The sequence below is a fragment of the Hypanus sabinus genome, chromosome 22 (genome assembly GCF_030144855.1).
Source record: "Hypanus sabinus isolate sHypSab1 chromosome 22, sHypSab1.hap1, whole genome shotgun sequence".
NCBI lineage: Eukaryota > Metazoa > Chordata > Chondrichthyes > Myliobatiformes > Dasyatidae > Hypanus > Hypanus sabinus.
The window spans coordinates 4,517,238-4,534,149 of record NC_082727.1 but is presented as its reverse complement, the minus strand read 5'-3'; positions in this window follow the sequence as shown (position 1 = coordinate 4,534,149).

The following is a 16,912-nucleotide window of genomic DNA, read 5'->3' as shown; positions in this document are numbered from 1 at the left end:
GACTATAGCCAGACCATCAATAAGTTCACGCAGCTTGACGCATACCCCCTACCCCGCATCACTGATGTGGTCAATCAGATAGCTCAGTACAAGGTGTACTCAACCATAGACCTGAAATCCGCTTACCATCAACTCCCCATCCACTCGGAGGACCGCCCCTACACCGCCTTCGAGGCGGGCGGCAGGCTCTATCACTTCTTGCGCGTCCCCTTCGGTATCATGAATGGTGTCTCTGTCTTCCAGAGGGAAATGGACCGGATGGTGGACCAGTGCCAACTGAAGGCCACGCTCCCATATCTGGATAACATCACCATCTGTGGTCATGACTGGCAGGATCACAACACCAACCTCCAACAATTTTTCCAAGCGGTCAAAGCTTTTAACCTTACCTATAACAGGGACAAGTGTGTGTTTGGAACCACCCGACTTACTATCCTTGGGTATGTCGTGGAGAACGGGGTCATTGGCCCTGACCCCGACCGTATGTGCCCCCTGTTGGAACTCCCTCTTCCCACCACCCTCAGAGCCCTCAAACGGTGCCTGGGCTTCTTTTCCTATTACACCCAATGGGTCCCTCACTACGCAGGCAAGGCCCGCCCCCTGGTCAACTCCACCGCATTTCCCCTCTCAGCCGAGGCACACGCAGCCTTCAGCCGCATTAAAGGGGATATTGCCATAGCAGCAATGCATGCGGTGGATGAGACCACTCCCTTCCAATTAGAGAGTGACACCTCCAACTTCACGCTGGCTGCTACCCTCAATCAGGCAGTAAGGCTGGTAGCATTCTTCTCTTATACCCTTCAATGCCCTGAAATTCAGCTCTCCGCGGTGGAGAAAGAAGCCCAGGTCATAGTGGAATCTATTAGGCACTGGAGGCACTATCTCACCTGCAAAAAGTTCAACTTGCTGACCGACCAGCGTTCAGTTGCATTTATGTTTAACAACCAACAGCGGGGCAAAATCAAAAATGATAAAATTTTGAGCCCCCTGATGCCCTATCTTGGGGAACATGTGCCAGTGCGCAGATCGACCGGCTATACAGATGCAGATCTTTGCCACCCAGGGGTCACCCGGCTTTTCCACTTCGTGAAAGCCCGGAACCTGCCGTACTCCCTTGAGGAAATCAGGACGATGACCAGGTACTGCCAAGTCTGTGCTGAATGCAAACCGCACTTCTACCATCCTGAAAAGGCACAACTTATCAAGGCCACCCGCCCTTTTGAGCGACTGAGTGTCAACTTTAAGGGCCCCCTTCCCTCCACCGACCGCAATGTGTACTTTCTTAACATAATCGACGAGTACTCGTGGTTCCCCTTTGCCATCCCCTGCCCCGATACCACTGCCACGTCCGTCATAAAAGCCCTGCGCCAGCTCTTCACTCTGTTCGGATAATCCCTGCTATATCCACAGTGACAGACGGTCCTTGTTTATGAGTGACGAGCTGTGCCAATATCTGCTGGCTAGGGGTATTTCTACTAGTAGGACAATGAGCTATAATCCCCCGGGGTAATGGCCAGGTAGAGCGGGAGAATGCCATGGTGTGGAAGGCCACACTCTTAGCCCTTAGGTCAAAGGGACTGCCGGTCTCTCGCTGGCAGGAGGTCCTCCCCGAGGCACTCCACTCCATCCGCTCCCTGTTATGCACGTCCACCAATGCAACCCCTCATAAGCGACTCTTTTCTTTTCCCAGGAAGTCTGCCACTGGGACCACCCTACCGGCTTGGCTGACATCCCCAGGGCCAGTGCTGCTCCGGAAACATGCGAGGAGCAATAAATATTCGCCGATGGTCGAGAGGGTTCACCTACTTCATGCGAACCCTCAGTATGCCTACGTGGTCTTACCTGGTGGGCGGGAGGACACGGTCTCCGTCCGCGACCTGACGCCCACAGGAGCACCAGACCCCTACCCTGAACACTCCACGGTGACTATGAACCCTGTACCCACCGATGTATATACCCACAAGACACCGCGCACGCCAAGCCCTACACAGGCTCCTCACAACACTCCCATAACTGGCGCCACGCACACGCATGAGGGATTACTGATGCCTAATGGGCTAGTACTTCAAGTCAGACCGGAGCCAGCACAACCATCGTCACGTAGATTGAGCGATGGACTCGACCGCCTGATAGACTTAACCTGTAAATATACTTGTAAGAAACTTCTCCCTGTGGGGACTCTCTTTTAAAACAAAGGAGGGGTGAATGTGGTAAACTATGTATACCTGTCTGGACACACCCCACTGCTGACTGCTCCTGTGGCTCCTCCCATAGACCCCTGGATAAAGGCGATTGGGGCACTGTTCCTCCCTCAGTCTTCAACATAGTGGTGCTCCCTTTTTCGCTGTCCAGTCTCCTAGAGTTATTGTTGTTGCATCACCCTGACTGATTGGGAGTACGTCGACAGGACCACCATTGGTTTCACGAAGGAACACTGCGAAGCAGGTCAGGATGTACAACAAACTGTTCGAACAATGTCCACTGGACCCAGAAAGGATTGTCATCCATCAAACTGGGCAAAGCGACTAGATCAGTCTTTGCCAAGGGGCTAAACTGCACTCCAGTCCTCAGAGCGATCCCTTAGCAGGACTAATTGGCAGAGTAGAGCAATCAGTCTGGAAACTACCACCAGACACTGCGGAGGAGGTAAGGATAGGGGTCAGCATCACCCTAAAATGGCCATTTTGCCCAAACTGAACATCACAAAAGGAGATTGACTGGCCCTCCAGGTACTACAGTGAAACCCAGCCATCAGAGGACAAAGGAAGCGCTGCCGTCCTGATGTCCTCCAGGGAATACCACAGAAGAGTCCATCAGATTCTGAATGATCCTGCCCACAGAGTTCTACAGCGGGATCCCACGGATTCAATTGTGAGGATGAGCTCTGCTTTACTGAAGCAAACACCTGTGAGACAATTCTGCCTCAGACGCCGTACCACCAAGACTTGACAGGCTCCCTAAGATACACAAGGATGCTTCCCTCTGAGGCCCATCACCTGTGAGATAGATTCTCCAACTTACCACCTCGCTAAGCATTTGATGACCTTGCTGGGGGCTGTGAGCATCACATAAAGAATTCAATTGACTTTGTAAAAACGATAACCAACATACAGCTGATCCTGGAGGACATAATGGTCAAATTCATCACGGTCTCCCTGTTCCCACTAAAGACAGCTTGGTCTTCCATCAGTCAAGGTTTAATAAGGGTTCCACTGACCTTTTTGAACCCATCCTTATATCGATGTACTTCCTCTGTAAGGGGAACTGCTATGAACAATTGGACTGAATGGCTGTGGGATTGCCCTGGTCACTGGCTATTGCTAATGTCTACATGGAGGACTTTGAGGAGAGGGCTTGAGTCATCGCCCTTACATCCCAAATGCTTCTTCATGACACCTTTGTAGAGTGGCCTCAGGGACTCCATGCATTGCACGGTTCCACAACCACCTGAACAGCAGACATCCAAACATTCAGTGTACGATGGAGGTGGAGAAGAATGCCTCTCATTCCTGGGCATTCCAATACAATGGAAACCGGACAGTAGCTTCGGAAGTGGCATCTACCGGAAACCCACTCACATGAACTCATACCTCAACAATAACAGCCACCATCACACTTCCCAACACAGAGCGGTTCTTTCTACTTTGATTAACTGTGCAAAAACTATTTCAGACCTGGGGAATCTCCCCAAAGAAATAAGATGATTATACATGACGTTCCTACAGAATTGCTACAAGGTGAAGGAACTCAGTTGGACCCTTAAAACAGCAAAAGAAAAACCAGGAAACCGAACAATGAGGAGGAACCTGTCACGACTGCCTGTCTTCCCTGTAGGAACATACGAACATAACATGAAATAGGAGCAGGAGTCGGCTATCTGGCCCGTCGAGCCTGCTCTGCCATTCAATAAGTTCATGGCTGATCTGACCATGGATTCATTTCCAGCTACCTGCCTTTTCCCCAAAACCCTTAATTCCCAGACTATGCAAAAACCTATCCAAACCTGTCTTAAATATATTTACTGAGGTAGTCTCACTGCTTCATTGGGCAGAGAATTCCACAGATTCAGCACCCCTTGGGAAAAGCAGTTCCTCCTCATCTCCATCCTAAATTTATTCCCCTGAATCTTGAGGCTATGTCCCCTAGTTCCAGTCTTACCTACTAGTAGAAACAACTTTTCTGCCTCTGTGTTATCCATTCCTTCCATAATTTTATATGTTTCTATAAGATCTCCTCTAATTCTTCTGAATTCCAGTGAGTACAGACTCAATCTCTCTTCATAGTCTAACCCCCTCATCTCTGGAATCAACCTGGTGAGCCTGATCTGCACCACCTCCTTACTTCCTCAAGTAAGGAGACCAGAGCTGCAGTCAGTAGTCCAGGTGCAGCCTCACCAGTACCCTGTACAGTTGCAGCATGACCTCCCTGCTCTTGAACTCAATCCCTCTAGCAATGAAGGTCAACATTCAATTTGCCTTCTTGATAGCCTGCTGCACCTGCAAACCAACCTTTTGTGATTCATGCATAAGCACTCCCAAGTCCCCCTGCACAGCAGCTTGCTGCAGTTTTTTTTACACAGAAACACAGAAAACCTACAGCACAATACAGGACCTTCAGCTCACAAAGTTGAGCCAAACATGTCCCCACCCTAGAACTACCAGGCTTAGCCTATAGCCCTCCAAGTTCCATGTATTCATCCAGGATTCTCCACCACCGTTGCTGGCAGCCCATTTCACACTCTCTTCACTCTCTGTGTAAAAAACTTACCCTTGACATCTCTGTACCTACTTCCAAGCACCTTAAAACTATGTCCTCTCATGCTAGCCATTTCAGCCCTGGGAAAAAGCCTATGACTATCCACATGATCACATCATCATCTTGTACACCTCTATCAGGTCCCCTCTCATCCTCTGTCGCTCCAAGGAGAAAAGGCTGAGTTCACTCAACCTATTCTCATAAGGCATGCTCCCCAATCCAGGAAACATCCTTCTAAATCTCCTCTGCACCCTTTCTATGGTTTCCACATCCTTCATGTAGTTAGATGACCAGAATTGAGCACAGTATTCCAAGTGGGGTCTGACCAGGGTCCTATATAACTACAACATTACCTCTCGGCTCTTAAACTCAATCCCACAATTGATGAAGGTCAATGCACCAAAGGCCTTCTTAACCTGCGTAGCAGCTTTGAGTGTCCTATGGACTTGGACCCCAAGAACCCCCTGATCCTCTACACTGCCAAGAGTCTTGCCATTAATGCTATATTCTGCCATCATATTTGACCTACCAAAATGAACCACCTCACACTTATCTGGGTTGAACTCCATCTGCCACTTCTCAGCCCAGTTTTGCATCCTATCGATGTCCCGCTGTAACCTCTGACAGCCCTCCACACTATCCACAACACCCCCAACCTTTGTGTCATCAGCACATTTATTAACCCACCCTTCGACTTCCTCACAAAGAGTAAGGGTCCCAGAACAAATCCCTGAGGCACACCACTGGTCACCGGCCTCCATGCAGAATATGACCCATCTACAACCACTCTTTGCCTTCTGTGGGCAAGCTAATTCTGGATCCACAAAGCAATGTCCCCTTGGATCCCATGCCTCCTTACTTTCTCAATAAGCCTTGCATGGGGTACCTTATCAAATGCCTTGCTGAAATCCATATACACTACATCTACTGTTCTTCCTTCATCAATGTGTTTATTCACATCCTCAAAAAATTCAATCAGGTTCGTAGGGCATGACCTGCCTTTGACAAAGCCATGCTGACTATTCCTAATCATATTATACCTCTCTAAATGTTCATAAATCCTGCCTCTCAGGATCTTCTCCATCAACTTACCAACCACTGAAGTAAGACTCACTGGTCTATAATTTCCTGGGCTATCCCTACTCCCTTTCTTGAATAAGAGAACAACATCTGCAACCCTCTAATCCTCTGGAACCTCTCTCATCTTCATTGATGATGCAAAGATCACTGCCAGAGGCTCAGCAATCTCCTCCCTCATTTCATATAGTAGCCTAGGGTACATCCAGTCTGGTCCTGGTGACTTTTCCAACTTGATGCTTTCCAAAAGCTCCAGCACATCCTCTTCCTTAATATGTACATGCTCAAGCTCTTCAATCCACTTCAAGTCATCCCTATAATCGCCAAGGTCCTATTCCGTAGTGAATACTGAAGCAAAGTATTCATTAAGTACCTCTGCCATCTCCTCCGGTTCCATACACACTTTTCCATTCTCACACTTAATTGGTCCTATTCTCTCACGTCTTATCCTTTGCTCTTCTCATACTTGTAGAATGCCTTGGGGTTTTCCTTAATCCTGTCTGCCAAGGCCTTCTCCTGGCCCCTTCTGGCTCTCCTAATTTCATTCTTAAACTCCTTCCTGCTAGCCTTATAATCTTCTAGATCTCTATCATTACCTAGTTTTTTGAACCTTTTGTAAGCTCTTCTTTTCTTCTTGACGAGATTTTCAACAACCTTTGTACATCACAGTTCCTGTACCCTACCATTCTTTCCCTGTCTCATTGGAACGTATCTACGCAGAACCCCATGCAACTATCCCTTGATGATTTGCTACATTTCTTCTGTACGTTTCCCTGAGAACATCTGTTTCCAATTTATGCTTCTAAGTTCCTGCCTGATAGCCTCATATTTCCATTTACTCCAATTAAACATTTCCCTAACTTGTTTGTTCCTATCCCTTTCCAATGCTATGGTAAAAGAAATAGAATTGTGATCACTATCTCCAAAATGCTCTCCCACTGAGAGATCTGACACCTGACCAGGTTCATTTCCCAATACCAGATCAAGTACAGCCTCTCCTCTTGTAGGCTTATCTACATATAGTATCAAGTAACCTTCCTGAACACACCTAACAAACTCCACCCCATCTAAACCCCTTGCTCTCGGGACATGCCAATCAATATTTGGGAAATTAAAATCTCCCACCACAACAACCCTGCTGTTATTACTCCTTTCCAGAATCTGTCTCCCTATCTGTTCCTCGATGTCCCTGTCACTATTGGATGGTCTATAAAAAACACCCAGTAGAGTTATTGACCCCTTCCTGTTCCTAACTTCCACCCACAGAGACTCTGTCGACAACTCCTCCATGACTTCCTCCTTTTCTGCAGACATGACACTATCTCTGATCAACAGTGCTACGCCCCCACCTCTTTTGCCCCCCCCTGTCCTTTCTGAAACATCTAAAGCTTGGCACTTGAAGTAGCCATTCCTGCCCCTGCACCATCCAAGTCTCTGTAATGGCCACAACATCATATCTTCAAGTGCTGATTCATGCTCTAAGCTCATCCGCTTTATTCATAATACTCCTCGCATTAAAATAGACACATCTCAAACCATTGGTCTGAGTGTGTCCCTTCACTATCACCTGCCTATCCTCCCTCTCACACTGTCTCCAAGCTTTCTCTATTTGTGAGCCAACTTCCCTTTCCTCCGTCACTTCAGTTCGTTTCCCAACCCCCAGCATTCTTAGTTTAAACTCTCCCCAATAACCTCTGCAAACCTCCCCACCAGGATATTGGTCCCCCTCAGATTCAAGTGCAACCCATCCTTTTTGTACAGGTCAGACCTGCCCATGAAGAGGTCCCAAAGATCCAGAAATCTGAATCACTGCCCCCTGCTCCAATCCCTCAGCCACACATTTATCCTCCACCTCATTCTATTCCTATACTCACTGTCACATGGCACAGGCAGTAATCCCAAGACCTTTGAGGTCCTGCTTCTCAACTTTCTTCCTAACTCCCTGTAGTCTGTTTTCAGGACCTCCTCCCTTTTCCTACCCATGTCATTGTTACCAATATGTACCACGACCTCTGGCTGTTCTCCTTCCCACTTCAAGATATCGTAGGTAATAATAATAATAATAATAATAATAATAATATGCCCTTTCATTTGTCCTTTCAAAGTGGATGGCCTTGTATTTACCAACATTGTACTCCATCTGCCAGGCCCTTGCCCACTCACTTAACCTATCTATAATTCTTAGCAGAATCTCCGTATTTTCTGCACAATTTGCTTTTTCACTCAATTTAGTATGATCAGCAAACTTAGATACACTACACTCAGTTCCCTCTTCCAGATCGTTAATTATATCATGAACAGTCGCTGACCCCTGCAGCACACCGCTCACCACTGATTGCCAATCAGAGTAACACCCATGTATCCCAACTCTCTGCTTTCTATTAGCTAACCAATCCTCTAACCATGCTAATACATCACCCCCAACTCTATGCATCCTTATCTTATGGATAAGTCTTTTATGTGGCATCTTATCGAAAGCCTTCTGGAAATACAAGTAAATAACGTCCATCTGTTCCCCTCTATCCACTGTGCTAGTTATATCCTCAAAGAACTCTAGTATGTTTGTCAGAGGAGCTGCCTTTGCTGAATCCATGCTGCATCTGCCTGATGGATCCATTTCTTTCCAGTTGCTTCACTATTTCTTCTTTAATGATAACTTCAAGCATTTTTCTAAACTACAGATGTTAAACTGGCCTATAGTTACCTGCCTTTTGCCTACATCCTTTTTTAAACAGTTGCGTGACATTCGCCTTCTTCAAATCTGCCAGGACCTTGCTACAGTCCAAAGAATTTTGAAAATAGTCACCAAAGCCTACACTATAACCTCTGCCATTTCTTTCAGTACCATGGGATGCGTTCCATCAGGACCAGGGGACTTGTCTCTCTTCAGGCCCACAAGTTTGCTCAGCAGTACCTCTTTAGTGACAACTATTGTATCGAGATCCTCACCTCCCATCGCATCCATAACGTCTCTCTTTGCCATGTTAGACATGTCCTCCACCATGAAGGCCTGTTGCTTTCCACAGTGTCTGGAAAGATTGCCAGGATCCTGAAATACCAGATTAGTACCATCCACAAACCCATAAGGAAGTTCAAATCACAATTTATGCAGGTCAGAGATGACCTGGGACTCCAGGTGACTGGTGCTTACAGGATTCCCTGTGAATGCAGAGCAGTGTGTATCGGCCAGACAGTAGCATGGTGGAAACCCCCATCGAGGAGCACAGGAAGTGTATTTGTTTGGGTTACCTGGAGAAATCAGTGGAAACAGAACACTGCATTCGCAATGGCCATAGGATTGACAATACTACCGTGCCGTGCCAATGACTTTTGGGACTGCCTGGTGAAGGAAGCCATTGAAATGAAACTAGAGAGAAAGAATTTTAACAAAGACAAAGGATTTGCTCTGAGAACTTTTCGATTGTTTTGATTGTAAACAAGGTGAGAGAGCAGAAACCTGATTGGATGAGGACTAACCAATCAGGAGGGACGAACAACAGGAGTATAAATACCACCGGACTGGATATGCCCAGGCATCATCCCTGATGGAGGTGGCAGAGTTTGTCATCGAAACGTCAGTTAAAAGCGATGCCTGTAGCCGGCTGGAAGCCCAAAACAAGTGTGTTTGTCATATAGGCTGGGAAAGGGCTAGGTCCTTTTGTCATATTCTCTTTTGAAATTCAGTTACATCGTTTCATTTGTGTAAGAAAACAAGTTTTTCTTCTTTATCAATTTAACAACATTTGCATACTTCAGAAATATACAAGTCTAACCAAATGGGTGTGAATTAAACATGCTTGCATGTTCCCACAATCGAGCATTGCCCTGAATGCATGAGAGGGAGCAACATCCAAAGTTCATACATCAGTTTGTGTAATTTTTCAGTTCATCTGAGTTCTGTAGCTTCTGCCTAGTGAAAAGCCACATTTTAATAGTCCCCAGTAAGCACTGTTTTCAAAGATTTCAACAGCACGGGAAATCGATTGCTCTTACTTTATGAAACTTTGGCTGCCTGGGGAAGTGAGTTTGTAAACCTGCATACGTGTCCCTGGACAGGCTTTCATTGCATTTCTGGTCACCTCATTACAGGAAGGATGTGGAAGTTTAGAGAGGGTGCAGAGGAGATTTACCAACATGCTGCTTGGATTGGAGAGCATGTCTTACGAGGATAGGATGAGTGAGCCGGGACTTATCTCTTTAGAGGGAAGGAGGATGAGATACAGGTGTGCAAGATGATAAGGGACGTAGATTGAGTAGACAGACAGCACCTTTTACCCAGGGTGGAAATGGCTAATACGAGGGGACCTAACTTTAAGGTGTTTGGACGAAAGTACAAGGAGGATCCAGAGATAATATTTTTTACACAGAGAGGGGTGTAAAAGAGTGGTAGTAGAGGCGGGTACATTAGGGACATTTAAGACACTCTAGGTAGGCATATGGATGAAAGTAAAATCGAGGAGTATGTGGGAGGGAAGGGTTAGATTGATCTTGTAGTAGGTTAAAGGGTCAGTATAACATTGTGGGCTGAAAGGCTTGCACACTGCTGCACTGTTCTATGTTCTGTGCACAGAACAAGCTGATCGTTAGTAAGTTTACTGCTGTTGATTTGAAACTGGAAGCTGAATGTCAGAGTTGAGCTGCTTGATTTTATAAATAACCTAGAAATGTGAAGACTACCAGTTGTGGTTTTAGCGGTTCTTTGCTCTAAATGTTAAATAGACATCTGACTTAATGATCAAAATCTACCATCAGGAAGCAAACAATATTGTTGGCAAGTCCTGCTTTCCCAATAGTCTTAACTGTTTAGATAAAGTTACAGTGTTCCTCTGGGCTAAGGTGCAAAACACTGTACATACAGTCACACAGCCAGATGAAACAGTGTTCCTCTGGGCCAAGCTGCAAAACACTGTACATACAGTCACACAGCCCGATGAAACAGTGTTCCTCTGGGCCAAGCTGCAAAACACTGTACATACAGCCACACAGCCCGATGAAACAGTGTTCCTCTGGGCCAAGCTGCAAAACACTGTACATACAGTCACACAGCCCGATGAAACAGTGTTCCTCTGGGCCAAGGTGCAAAACACTGTACATACAGTCACACAGCCAGATGAAACAGTGTTCCTCTGGGCTAAGGTGCAAAACACTGTACATACAGTCACACAGCCCGATGAAACAGTGTTCCTCTGGGCCAAGCTGCAAAACACTGTACATACAGTCACACAGCCCGATGAAACAGTGTTCCTCTGGGCCAAGGTGCAAAACACTGTACATACAGTCACACAGCCAGATGAAACAGTGTTCCTCTGGGCTAAGGTGCAAAACACTGTACATACAGTCACACAGCCCGATGAAACAATGTTCCTCTGGGCCAAGCTGCAAAACACTGTACATACAGTCACACAGCCAGATGAAACAGTGTTCCTCTGGGCCAAGCTGCAAAACACTGTACATACAGTCACACAGCCAGATGAAACAGTGTTCCTCTGGGCTAAGGTGTAAAACACTGTACATACAGTCACACAGCCCGATGAAACAGTGTTCCTCTGGGCCATGCTGCAAAACACTGTACATACAGTCACACAGCCCGATGAAACAGTGTTCCTCTGGGCCAAGCTGCAAAACACTGTACATACAGCCACACAGCCAGATGAAACAGTGTTCCTCTGGGCCAAGCTGCAAAACACTGTACATACAGTTACAGGGATAAGTGCCCTAGACAAACGTGTCTGCAAGAATGAGTATGCAGCAGCTTGTCTCCTATTGGGTGAGCCACAGGCAATCCAATTGTGTTCCAGAGAATTATAGATTCACCAGACAGGACTGGTCTCCAGATCTGATTGGACCAGGATTTGCAAGCGGAATTTCCAGTTTAATCCTTACAACGTGATCTCCATACAGATCCCACACTGTTAGTTCAGGTCCCTGGCCTTAAGAAGGTGAAGCCCCATTGATAGATAGAGATTAAAGATCAGATTTATTTGTCCCATGGATATTGAAGTTTCAACGCATGTAGTGAGAGGTGTTATTTGTGTGAAAGCAATCAGCAATGATTATGTCGCCATGATTCTAATGCCAAACAAGCATGCACACAATTCATTAACTATTGGAAGGAGGGATGGAATGGGAGTTGCCCATGGGAACAGGGAGAAAGTACAAAATGCTTACAGAGAGTGGTGGGAATTGAACCTGCTTTTCTCTTACATGCCACCATTAACACCAGCATTAAGGAGTTTGCTGACATGAGTCAAGAGTGTGTAGATGCAAGATGAATAACAATGGGGTTCTGTTATGACAGACACTGTATACGGGAATGTGGTTCTGTTATGACAGGCATTGAATGCGGGCAGGGGATTTTCTTGGTATGACATGAGCTGAACATCGTCTCAGCCATTCCTCCTGTGTATAGACAGTGTGGAAATGTGTCTGAGGATGCGCTGGGGGCTGGGGTCAGACTGCAAGTGTCACCACACATTCCAGCACCAACATAGCATACCCACAGTGCTCAGAAGACAATAAACAATAATGGCCCCAAACAAGCTCCTTTCTTCCCTCCCACCCACCCAGAAACACACACAGCCAGCCCCACTCCCAACTCCAGTCGCCTGTCTCCAGTCTTCAGTCTCTAGGCTTTCATTTCAGGATTTCCCATTGACCTTTAGCCTTCAGTCTTCGCTATCGACAGGACCCTGAACTCCAGACTCACAGACCCTCATGCCTCAACACTACATGGGCTTCCTTCAGAACTGAGCAAGGAGGGTGGTGTGACTTTTGATCATTTGTTCCACCAGCCACTGCAGTTCAGCTAGCAGCTGACTATATTTAATTTCGGATGTACTGTAGTTACATCTACCTCTTTTATTTAAGCAATATTTCAAAACAACTAGCAGGCCAGTCCTTTGCCTGTGCAGCCTGCCTGTTTAATTTTATACTCCGTCCAGAGGTCACTCAAATCGCTCAATATAACAACTGGCCAGAGGCAGCACACCCACCTTTTGGTGTGACGCATGGCATATGCTAAGTGCGGTCTAACCAAAGCTTTTTATAACTTCAGTGTAAGGTTTAGCCCACAAAAGCTGTCAACCAACTTTAACGCTCTGATCAAAATCCTTTTCCTTTGATGTGGGAGTGAGAGATACCCATATCCTCCTACTGATAACTGATCATTCAAAAATTGTGAGCTATTTCAGCCTTTGTTTGCACAACGTTCTAAATTACCAAAGCAATCGGCGTGGACTTGATGCCTGGGAATTCTCCTTGGGCTTATTCCCAGTGTAGAGACCATAATCATAATGAGAATTTGAGGAAACTGGAGCAATTTCAAGGAAATTCCCAACGTATATCTTTAAATCTGCCTTAAATCTAATTTCAGTGAGGTTTAGTTTTACAAAAAGCTAACAATCATCACCATAGCATAGCGGTTAGCGCTACCCCATTACAGCCTGGGCTTCAGAGTTCAGATTTCAATTTTGATGTCATCTGTAAGGAATCTGTTCATTCTCCCCGTGGAATGCATGGGTTTTCACAGACGCACTGGTTTCCTCCCACAGTCCAAAGACGTTCTGTTAATTGATCATTGCAAATTACCCCATGATCAGGCTGTTGGATAGAGGGGCTCAAAGGGCTGGAAGAGTCGACACCTCGTCTTTGTGAAACATTGCAGTGTTTAACTCCTGATATAGGCCCTGTGACCATCCCTGACCTGTCTGAGAAGCAGGTTAGAATGTCTTTTCAGGTCAAAGTTGCTTTAACTATAAAAGCTGGTGAAGTGATTGCTTTAATAATGTGAATAGAATTCAGTTAAATCATGAGACTGAAGCAGCAAGGCGAGTGTGAAGGGTGGGTGCTGGCTGCCTGTCTTTCGATCGATCAGTACGCAGAGGGGAAGGCCAGCCGCTGCGTCCAGAGACTTTTTCCCAGGTTTTTTTCATTTTGGGTGTGGACTTGGGACTCTAGACTTCTTTTCAGTCTTAGTTTTTTTTAATTTTCTGTGCTTCTCACCTGATTTTTCTTGTGTTTTTTTGTGTGGGAGAAAGGATTTGGGGATCGATGTACCTATTCCATTTTGTTTGTTTTTTTGTGTGGGGTGGGGGATGTGGGGGTTAATGTGCCTGTTCCACTTTGTTTGTTTTTTTGTGCGGGGAGATTTGGGGGTTGATGTGCCTGTTTTGTTTTTGCAGGAAATGGTGGATGACTGTGCTGCCTTCCTGTATTTTCTTGGTTTCAGGGCTACCCGACGAAGAATCTCAAGATCGTTTATTTTGATAATAAATGAAACCTGTGAAACCTTGAGATGACATACTCAAAATATGACGTTTTGTTTAAGATGAGATTAGCTTTATTTCTCAAACATACACTGAAACATCAGATCACACAGTGGAATGTGTCATTTGCCTCAACGACCAGCACAGACCGAGGATGTGTTGGAGACAACTAGCAAAAGTCATCACACTTCCAGCCCGCCACCGGTCACTGACCCTCACCCCCACGCCTTTGAAATGTGGAAGTGACTGGAGCACCTGGAATCAATCCACGTGGTGACAAAGAGATGCACAACCTCCTCACAGATAGAGGTGGGAATTGAAATCTGATCCCTGGTTCTGTGAAACATTACACTAACTGCTAAACTATTGTGCATCTGAGTAGATCATTTTTTCTAAGGTTAAATCTAGATAAAATGAAGCTTAAGCCAATAGAGTTACACTGGCAATACACACAAAATGCTGGTGGAACGCAGCAGGCCAGGCAGCATCTATAGGGAGAAGCACTGTCAGTCCTGACAAAGGGTCTCGGCCCAAAACATCGACTGTGCTTCTTCTTATTGATGCTGCCTGGCCTGCTGTGTTCCACCAGCATTTTGTGTGTGTTGCTTGAATTTCCACCATCTGTGGATTTCCTCATGGGAGTTACATGGGAATTTTCTTGAAATTTCTCCTACTCTCTCAGGTTTCTGTCATGTTTATGGCCTGGCTAGTGAAACAAGCCCAAGGAATTTCTCAGACATAAAAACCAGGCTAATTCCAGTGTAAGAGTTATTGTAAAGAATTCTTCCCCCAGCCCCCAACACATGTTGCTCGACCCACTGAGGTACAGTGCCTGCAGTCTCTTGTTTCTCCATTGTGAAGTGTCGCTTTTATCTCGTTCAGGGAGTCCCCTACCATGGACCCCTACCATTATTTGCATGGTCCGTGGACTCCAGGTAGGGAACAACTAATCTAGTCAATCATACCATTAAAATTAGTCAGGTTCACACAGAAATGATGTCTTAGCCTTTCTGTAAGGTTTCCCACTGCCAATATCTGCCTTTTCTTGACATTGATACTGATTATCTCTTCCAAAAGATTTCATGTTTGTTAAGCATCTAGAAAGGTTAGCTGACAGTGATCAGAGGAACACACTGAACGTGTGCAGACAACAGCAGGCCTCACAGTGATAGAGGAACACACTGAACGTGTGTAGACAACAGCAGGCCTCACAGTGATAGAGGAACACACTGAACGTGTGTAGACAACAGCAGGCCTCACAGTGATAGAGGAACACACTGAACGTGTGCAGACAACAGCAGGCCTCACAGTGATAGAGGAACACACTGAACGTGTGCAGACAACAGCAGGCCTCACAGTGATAGAGGAACACACTGAACGTGTGTAGACAACAGCAGGCCTCACAGTGATAGAGGAACACACTGAACGTGTGTAGACAACAGCAGGCCTCACAGTGATAGAGGAACACACTGAACGTGTGCAGACAAACAGCAGGCCTCACAGTGATAGAGGAACACACTGAACGTGTGTAGACAACAGCAGGCCTCACAGTGATAGAGGAAACACACTGAACGTGTGCAGACAACAGCAGGCCTCACAGTGATAGAGGAACACACTGAACGTGTGTAGACAACAGCAGGCCTCACAGTGATAGAGGAACACACTGAACGTGTGTAGACAACAGCAGGCCTCACAGTGATAGAGGAACACACTGAACGTGTGCAGACAACAGCAGGCCTCACAGTGATAGAGGAACACACTGAACGTGTGCAGACAACAGCAGGCCTCACAGTGATAGAGGAACACACTGAACGTGTGTAGACAACAGCAGGCCTCACAGTGATAGAGGAACACACTGAACGTGTGTAGACAACAGCAGGCCTCACAGTGATAGAGGAACACACTGAACGTGTGCAGACAACAGCAGGCCTCACAGTGATAGAGGAACACACTGAATGTGTGTAGACAACAGCAGGCCTCACAGTGATAGAGGAACACACTGAACGTGTGTAGACAACAGCAGGCCTCACAGTGATAGAGGAACACACTGAACGTGTGCAGACAACAGCAGGCCTCACAGTGATAGAGGAACACACTGAACGTGTGTAGACAACAGCAGGCCTCACAGTGATAGAGGAACACACTGAACGTGTGCAGACAACAGCAGGCCTCACAGTGATAGAGGAACACACTGAATGTGTGTAGACAACAGCAGGCCTCAAAGTGATAGAGGAACACACTGAACGTGTGTAGACAACAGCAGGCCTCACAGTGATAGAGGAACACACTGAACGTGTGCAGACAACAGCAGGCCTCACAGTGATAGAGGAACACACTGAACGTGTGTAGACAACAGCAGGCCTCACAGTGATAGAGGAACACACTGAACGTGTGTAGACAACAGCAGGCCTCACAGTGATAGAGGAACACACTGAACGTGTGCAGACAACAGCAGGCCTCACAGTGATAGAGGAACACACTGAACGTGTGCAGACAACAGCAGGCCTCACAGTGATAGAGGAACACACTGAACGTGTGTAGACAACAGCAGGCCTCACAGTGATAGAGGAACACACTGAATGTGTGTAGACAACAGCAGGCCTCACAGTGATAGAGGAACACACTGAACGTGTGCAGACAACAGCAGGCCTCACAGTGATAGAGGAACACACTGAACGTGTGTAGACAACAGCAGGCCTCACAGTGATAGAGGAACACACTGAACGTGTGCAGACAACAGCAGGCCTCACAGTGATAGAGGAACAGACTGAACGTGTGCAGACAACAGCAGGCCTCACAGTGATAGAGGAACACAC